Below are 8,385 nucleotides of genomic sequence, written 5' to 3'. Positions count from 1 at the left end.
GTATCTTCTCCATACCCATCAAGGTCTATCTCTCGATCATCGATCACCGTATACATAGCCAACCCTCCATTGATCTCGGTCTTTACAGAAGTAGTACGTAAGGGGTTAGCCAAATAACACTCATAACTCGGGCATTGCGAGCGATAGAAACGCGATCGAGGATATATAGTGTTGAAATATACACAGTGGCAACGGCTCGAGCTGTAATTATACAGTAAAAAGCTATAATTATAGCTTGACTGACTTATAGCTTTTACTATACGGAGTGATATGATGTGGCAGGTCGTTGAATTTCTCTCAACATCCGCTATCATACGATGAATAAAAAAATATAGGGTTCGATTTAACAAAGTTAACTTGAGATCCCCTTCTAAATACAAATTACTTATACCACATAATGTCCGACTTTATGTCATACAACTTTTGCAAGAACATGTTTTTGATAGCTTCAATCCCTCAAGAGATATTCCACTGTTGCCGTTTAAACGTAACACACCATATGTTTTACGTTACTGTAACACTAAATATTCTTCTCTACTGTAACAATGAAGGTTACTTAACATTTACATTCATTCGTGTTAGTGTTCTCTGTAACCAAACTTCTTCGAAAGACGTCGTCGGTGTGCACAAGTCCGAGGTATCTGTTCAAAGGCTCATCCGTCATCAGTCGTCCAATCACGACGGTCTAGCGTAATGTACCTCGGCGAGTGCCATCGGCGTAATCATTTACTCCCCTTCTTTGATTAATGACGAGTACGGCGTGCGTCTTGACGAGTTGAAACGCAACACCGGCAACTCCTGGACGTGGCGAGATCGTCGCTTTTTGTAGCTCCTCGTCAGTACGCTCGAGAGCCTGATGGACGTGTTCACATGGACAAAGGCGAGGACCGACATCGTTTCGACAGTGCCCCGTGTTCGTTTAGTCCGCGACTAGTCGTACGTCTTTCGGTTACATACAGACATACATAGGCGGTTGGACTGAGATGACAACGCGCGTCGTGTACGAGTACGAAGGTTAATGGACACAGAATGCCGATCGATCATCCGACCACTGGTATAGGATATATTATGTTTAGGGGATTGAAATAGGAGAGATGGGTCGATAATGGGGATTCTGTGTGGAGTATATTGTTGGATTACTGCGAATATTTATGAATATTTCTATTTTTATAAATTCAGGGAAACGGAGTTTAATTGTAAGTAGAAATTTCTTTCATCCATATAATAAATCCATAATATAATAAATATAATAAATATAAAACCATAGTATAATGAATCAAGGATTGAAAAAGATCCGAAAATAACTGTTTCAAACTGTTATATATCGGGTTTGACCTAATATTGATTACGGTTGCGGTTCTAATGTCGATTCTGATATCGATTTCATTTCGGTTCTATATTCTATCCATACTATTCACCAGTAATGTTAAAGAAAGGAAGACACAGCACAAACAATTTTAATGATAGTGGTAAGTAAAGTTGTAAAAAAGCGAAATTAGATTATCCATAGTGGACGCATGCGTCAAATCAATGATAGTGCGTGATAAGCCGCACTATTTAATAGATAATGACACGTTTAGAGATATAGTTAAAATGATAAGTTTGTAAAAAGAAAAAGTAAATACACTTAAACTTATTAAATAAATATTATATTGCATTGGATATTTTGTATATTTTTGCATATTATGTATGTGCAATTTTGCAATTTTAAATTTTCTATAAATGTTTATGAGAATTTGTCGGGAGACAAACAGTTTATATAATTGAAGTTCATATGATAGGAGCTCGCCAATTTTCCTCGTTACCTATTATATTTTCTTTCTCAGTCTTCCTTTATTCTTCAATAATCAGTCAGCACGTGTGGCAGAATCTCAGGAATTTAAAAGTTCCCTAATAGTGAAGTTAATGTTAAGAAGTTTAAATATTGGAAACAACAGATGTAAAATAATAAAGTAAAACGTTGGAAGAGGTAAAAATTTGAAATGCCCGGTTCAGAAAATAAGAAAATAACAGGGTTAGGAAGTTGAAGAAAAAAAGTGTGAGAAAATTAAGAAATGAAAGTATAAATAATTAAGCAGCTAAAAATTGAATTGAATCATTTTAATCAACTTATTTTTTCATTTTTTACTATCACATTTAATAATATGGCTATCGAGATCATAGCATTTTGATTCTTACCAAATGACAAATTAAATGTTACTTACTACTATTAAAAAACGATCCCTTAAACAATACAGCATTGCTGCTGTTTCAAAAAAAGTTGACGTAAAACTCTTTTATCCTCTCCTCCAGCATCGATATCAAGGTACCACAATTACAGACCGGCTGTACAAGAAATGGTTCTTACAAGCACCGAGGAAGTCCGTCACGTCCGATTCGTCACGGTCCACGTCAATTCTGTCGATCGATTTCCCAAAAAGTTCCGATATCCGAATTACCTACACCGATGTTGCCGACGGGTAAAAAGTGGAACTGCAAGAAGACGACACAAGAAAGGAAGAACAAGCATGTAATATATGTATACATTCACTCACAAAAGTATTCGGGCACTTATGGAAATCTTTTACGAACTGTTCTAAAATTTCTAATTCTAAAATTTCACGATAATTAAATAACATATTTCCAGTTTCTCGATTTTTGATCGTGTTTTTATTAATACGTTAGGTCTTGTTTCGACATCTCGTGAACACTCCAGTTTACTTCTTCGGGACAGATACGAAAACTACATATTATAGGAAACATTTTGAAATTTCACTAGTACTGTAACGGAATACAACTATTACGATTGTATTGGTCAAGTTTGATACAAATCTGAAAGTGTATATAGAAACTACAAGATATTTAGCGTAAGTATATATTTCGCAAAAATCATAAAAGTATTTAAATAGTCAATTACCCATTACGTTGGTAAGCCTAAATATTCTATGAGACCATCTTTAACGCTTATTTATACTAATTTGTTACTAAATATAAGTTTGCAGTAAATATGTCATAGCTTCTATATACGTAAAAGTTTTCTATGGTAAATGTTGTGATAACATATTTATCGTCCTTCGAGTTTCCATCGTGTTTCTAATACTGTTCGTGCTTTCAGTAGTATTCATTTCTTCAGAGCACCACAAATATGTCATCTAATGATCGTAAAAATTTAATACGCAAAAAGTATTCAGATCCCGCCGTCAGCCAGTATAAGTATGTAAGTACATGGCAGATCTTTATGTAACGGAGCACGAGATCTGAACGCGTGTCAGCTCCGCATCCGGGCGTGCTGCGTGCATTTGCCCACCTGCTCGTTGGGCCGTGACCTCTTCTTATTCGGGTGAAGGGAAGGAAACGCCGACGAAGTAAGAAGAAGCGGAGGTGGCTAAAGAAAAAGAACGGACGAGTGTCTCTCGCTGATTGACGAGCGCCAGAGTCTCCGAGAGTCGAAGCAATAAAGCACGTGCGCGCATAAACGCGCGAGAAAAGGATCTCTGGTGCATCGAACACCTGCCTCTCCTCTTCGTAGCGTTCGTCGAGATTGGTGGTCATACGTATACAACATGTCTACTGACAAGTCTATGACTCGTTTCATGAGGAAATTAATTACTTCAGCGAGAATAAGCTTGTAAATGGGCGATCGAATGACGAGGTCGATGAAAGATTATTAACGCTCTTAAGGAAAAAGATTGTAACTTGCCTGAAAATGTTCCGTGTAATGTCTTATAGAGTTGTTGAAGATCTAAAGTACTAGGTCTGTTCTTATGTATGTATATATATACGACTATGACTTGTTTGAAAAGGGAATTAATTACTTCAACGAGAATTAGCTGGGAAATGGATGATTGTGAAAGTTTATTAACATTCTGGAAAAAAATCGTAAATTGCCCTGAAGCGTTTGCTGGAGTTTTTTTATAAAGTTGTTGAAAGTTTAAAGTATTGAATGTCACGGAACAAAAAAGGATTTTTGTGTGAAAAGTATACTGTCCTCTTTAGTTGAAATGTCCCACCTACCATTTCGATATTCAGGAAAATTAAAGTTTTATGAAAAGGCCAGCATAAAAACCAAGATTGAGTTTTCTGGTATTCGTGTCTCTACCATTCCTTGATAAAAAAATTGGAATTCAATTTCCATCATCTCAGAGAATTTTTCTTATTATACTTATATCTTATTTACATGTATATACCTCTTAATTTATAGCGACGGTTTAGAGGGATAAAGTGTTATTAAGGCTGTTGATATCGAATCATATTTTTACTGATTGAAAAGAAATTTAATTTCCATCACCCTGAAAAGCTTCAATTAACCCAGTTCATTAACTTTCACTCGTCGGATAAAACTGCCTCTCTTTTCTTTAAGCAAATGTTTATTATTCGATAAATTCTTCCCCCTTTAATCTCAATTTATACGAAAGATTTATGCCAAAAGCGAAAGCAAAACATCCGACGAAGTAAAACATCTACCAACAAAAAATGCTATGTACTTGCAGGAGAATCAAAAATCAATCTGAATAACTTTCCATAAATAGCATTTGCAAAAAGTCCTAAAGTGATATCAAAAAGCTACGAACCACGAAAATTCTAAGACCATAATTAACTTCTTGCCTTATGACTTTTGGAATATCTACTTTGGTAAATTTTAGCTATTCGTTATTAAAACAAAATATATGAAATATTATATACAGACAACAGATGCTAATATAAAATTAAATATTTATGAATACAAACAAAAGCATATGTAGACGGTAACCAGAATCTAAATAGAGACCCGTTTCATCCTCTAAATATTTTAACGAATGATTTATTCTTGGAATTTTCTATATTTCCATTACATTATCTACATTCTGTATAATTTTGCAGATTTAACTTTCTGATAAACACACAAAGTCTGATTATACATAATTTATAATCAATGATTCTCTCTGAAGAATTAAACAGTTGAAAATCATATTGTTGTAAGTCGCATTACGAACCGATATCTTATCCTTGTTATTACAATGTAACAAATTTATTATATCTTCTCAAGTTATAAAAGCGTATTTGCGGCAGAGAAAGAATTATAACTTAATTAATTATGAAACTAAAGGGATAATATATTTCAAACTTGAAATACATGACTAAATTCAAGCTCTTAAGATCTTGATTTACACCAATATGGATTTCAATCTGCCAATTGAAGCTAGGATTAAAGGTGAGACTAAACTGCGTTGAATTAAGCCTCTAATCCATCACGAGCGTTACATAATATCTTAAGGCAAGGAGTTAACACGTGGCACGCACGATTAGGCGCGATTAAGCGCGTAAATCCATAGCCAACGAACAGCGTTCTCTAAACTGTGTATGTTATACATAAATTTGTATGTATATGAAACGTTCTTATGATTATTAATGTGTACACAGTTGTTGACTGTTACGGTGCTAATCGGTGACCCACGTTCTATTTTGTTAAATTTTTTAGGATGATTAAAGTAGAATAAATTTCACGGAGTAAAACATGTTCAGCGATGTGAATGATTTATGTTAATGATATCACAGCCAGAGAAAAAGCGCGCAAATACGATATAATATTTCGCGAAAATTAAATGTTAGGGTATGGTATATTTCAATTTACGACGGCTCCCAGAGCAAAATATATAAAATTCGCGTGACAGTCTGTATTAACGGCAAAGCGATTATCGCACGGCCCCAGTGACAATCGTAAAAGCCTGCATTAAATCGCGAGAACGCGTCGTGATTCGGCTCAATGGCGCGGGACAGAAGGAAAACGAAGAGAAGCCGCGAGAGTCACGCAATCGGACGCAGGTGCGCGCTCGATCTCAGAAACAGAGTGGGGCACGCGTAGCACGATCCACAGCGCGTGCGCGTGAAAGTCGCCACTGGTGCTCTTTCTCTCGGCTTCCACGGCTTCTTCTTGCCTTCCTGTGCAAACTACCGATCGCGAAGCGCGAACGGACGCCGATTAATTAGAATTAATGCGGCTGCCTGTCATCCCCAATATCGCCCTTTCGTCCCTACCACACTGCGCCGTGCCGCGTTTCGTCGAACAAGTGACGGGAGCAACAAATACTTTGAAAGAAGTGCTTTTAGCGTAGCGATCGGTGAGCATGATACGAGAGTCATCTGATGCATCGTGTTCTTTCATATTTCTTTCCTTTTTCTCTTTTTGATGTATTTCCTAAGAGATGTTGTAGTTGCTTCTTTGAGTTAAATGCAGGTTTATAGATTTGGGTTTGGAAGAAAATGAGATTCAGTTTGCAAATGTGGTTCTCGGAATTTATTATATAGAATTATTCATTGAGAATATATTCTCAGAATTTTTGATTAGGAATATCAATATTCTTAATGAATGACAGAACATGCAGATAGTTGATCTCGATACGATCATTTTTATTTTCATTTCACTCTTCTACTGTATCTTAGTATCTTCTAAAGCATTCCTAATTCTAGATGATGACTTTTTAAATGTTTACTAGCATCTAAAAAATATTGAGAAATTTATCTGATGATCAATTTCGTTATCGAAACATTTTATATCAAACATAAAAAGTACACCACGGATTTTTTAAGTATCTATCCTATAAAATATTATTCAGATAAAACTACAAAGAATAAATTAATCTTCGTTAAAAATGAAAGCCGCAGGAATCTTCGCGGATATACCGTCGCCCAAGATACTCGAGATAGCAGAAAAAATGTTTATTAATTGTTAAATTAATTTTTTCCAGCTTATCGGGAATCTCCAGTACCATGTTCGACGCATAGTCAGAACAGAAATAAACGACCCACCGGGATAACATCGAAATGCCACGTCCGAAACTCACAACGCAAAGGCGTGAAAATTACGCGGAAACATAAATGGTATCTCGGTTACGATATCTCGACGTTGAAATCGAGCGTAGAAAAATCAGTTTATGCTGTTGGGTTGCAAGGTCCGTGCCTGCTGAGAGTAATTTGCGGCTCGGCACGGTAATTAATGATGGCCCTTATTAAACGTCCTTCGTGTTAATGATCGCCTCGCGCGATGCATCAACTGCGGCGCTCGCATAACGTATATGGCCGTGGACAATTACAGTTTCGTTAAATTGAAATTTTGCTGCTCGTTTTCCGTCGATGCTTTAAAACGTAAACGTCGCCGCAACGAGGGGGCCGCTGCGTATTAACGACCAGCTAATTAACTTCGCCTTATTGAAACCGGTTCGTCCCGTTACCACCGCGACGCGACGCATGGAATGCCCACGGATCGGGGCTTACATATAATTATACTGAAATATTATGACCAAACGAGAGCGTTATGTCGGTACTGAATCCGGCTTGCCGCTTCTTTTTTTACAGCGACAGTCGAAACACATTGCGTTGTTAATCATCTGCTTATCGTTCTCTATAGATTCAGATACGTAACATGCAGTTAAGAACAATTGGTACATTCGAGATTTGTTTCCTGTAGGCAAGGAAATATTTGGAAAGTGAAATTTTTATGTAATCCTTAGTCGATACCTTGAATTTATAACTTTGTTTGTAACTCTTGAAACTTTAAACCTTTGACGTACAATCTTGCTTCATCTTAATCGGTCAAGAATGCATAATTTTTATTCAGCGAATTTTGTTTGGCTATATAATAATATTTTTGTCTAATATAAAATACCTGATCTATGTCTTACGTTTTTAATACAATTAGATGCGAAACACAGAATAGGAAACCAAAGAAAGCAAGTAATTTTGATGATCACAAAAACGTAATTGTTTATTAGTCCAAAAAATGTGCCAGAAATTTGCGAGCTATGCTCATTCCCTACAGACTTGGGTGTAAAGATTTAATTTATACCGTTGATCTGACCTAAATAAATCAGCTGCATCATCGTTCATAATTTAGACTTTGAAAATTATATTTAAAAGAAACTGAATAAAAGCTTGATCCAATTATACCTGTAATCTATGTAATTCCATTGTAACAAGACTTTATACGATATTCGATATTTCGTAGCGCGTGGTAAAAAAAGATACGAAGCCGAGAAAATTGACTGTATACAATGGCGAATTGTAAACTAAAACAGAGAGGCGACCACGGGAATCCGGCTGGAACGTTTCTTTCGCGTCTACGAAAAAGTAGGTAATATCGTGGACCTTTTTGCGTGCAGCCAAATTATAATCGAAAGCGATCCTTTGATCACAAGGCCTTCGCGTTTTTCGCCCTTAAACGCGTCTTGTCACTTGTTTCGAGTCATCGTTGGTAAATACTGCAATTTCACTTTTTGTTCGTGCGTCCCCTCGGCGTCGATGCCTAATCGTAATTCAGGCCAGAAAAACCAACGGCCTGATTTCGAATTGAATCGCGGGGAGCACGTGCGATTTTCTACAGGAAATTTGCCGACAGTTTGTGTGCCCGTTCGCGAGTTACTGTCCGGCTTA

At 36.6% G+C, this 8,385-nt stretch overlaps 1 long non-coding RNA gene across 2 annotated transcripts; it reads left to right on the top strand.

Annotated features, from left to right (window-relative positions):
- Positions 1-274: 274 nt before the first annotated feature.
- LOC117151522 lies at positions 275-2,861 on the top strand. Of its 2 annotated transcripts, XR_004461513.1 has the most exons (3): positions 275-1,014; positions 1,077-1,196; positions 2,321-2,861. It is a non-coding gene; the product is annotated as an uncharacterized LOC117151522 (long non-coding RNA). The 2 variants fall into 2 exon arrangements; XR_004461512.1 differs by having other exon boundaries at positions 275-1,196.
- The last annotated feature ends 5,524 nt before the right edge of the window (positions 2,862-8,385 follow it).

The sequence above is a fragment of the Bombus impatiens genome, unplaced genomic scaffold (genome assembly GCF_000188095.3).
Source record: "Bombus impatiens unplaced genomic scaffold, BIMP_2.2 scf_0257, whole genome shotgun sequence".
In the NCBI taxonomy this organism is placed as follows: domain Eukaryota; kingdom Metazoa; phylum Arthropoda; class Insecta; order Hymenoptera; family Apidae; genus Bombus; species Bombus impatiens.
This window is presented reverse-complemented; position numbering and strand designations above follow the sequence as displayed.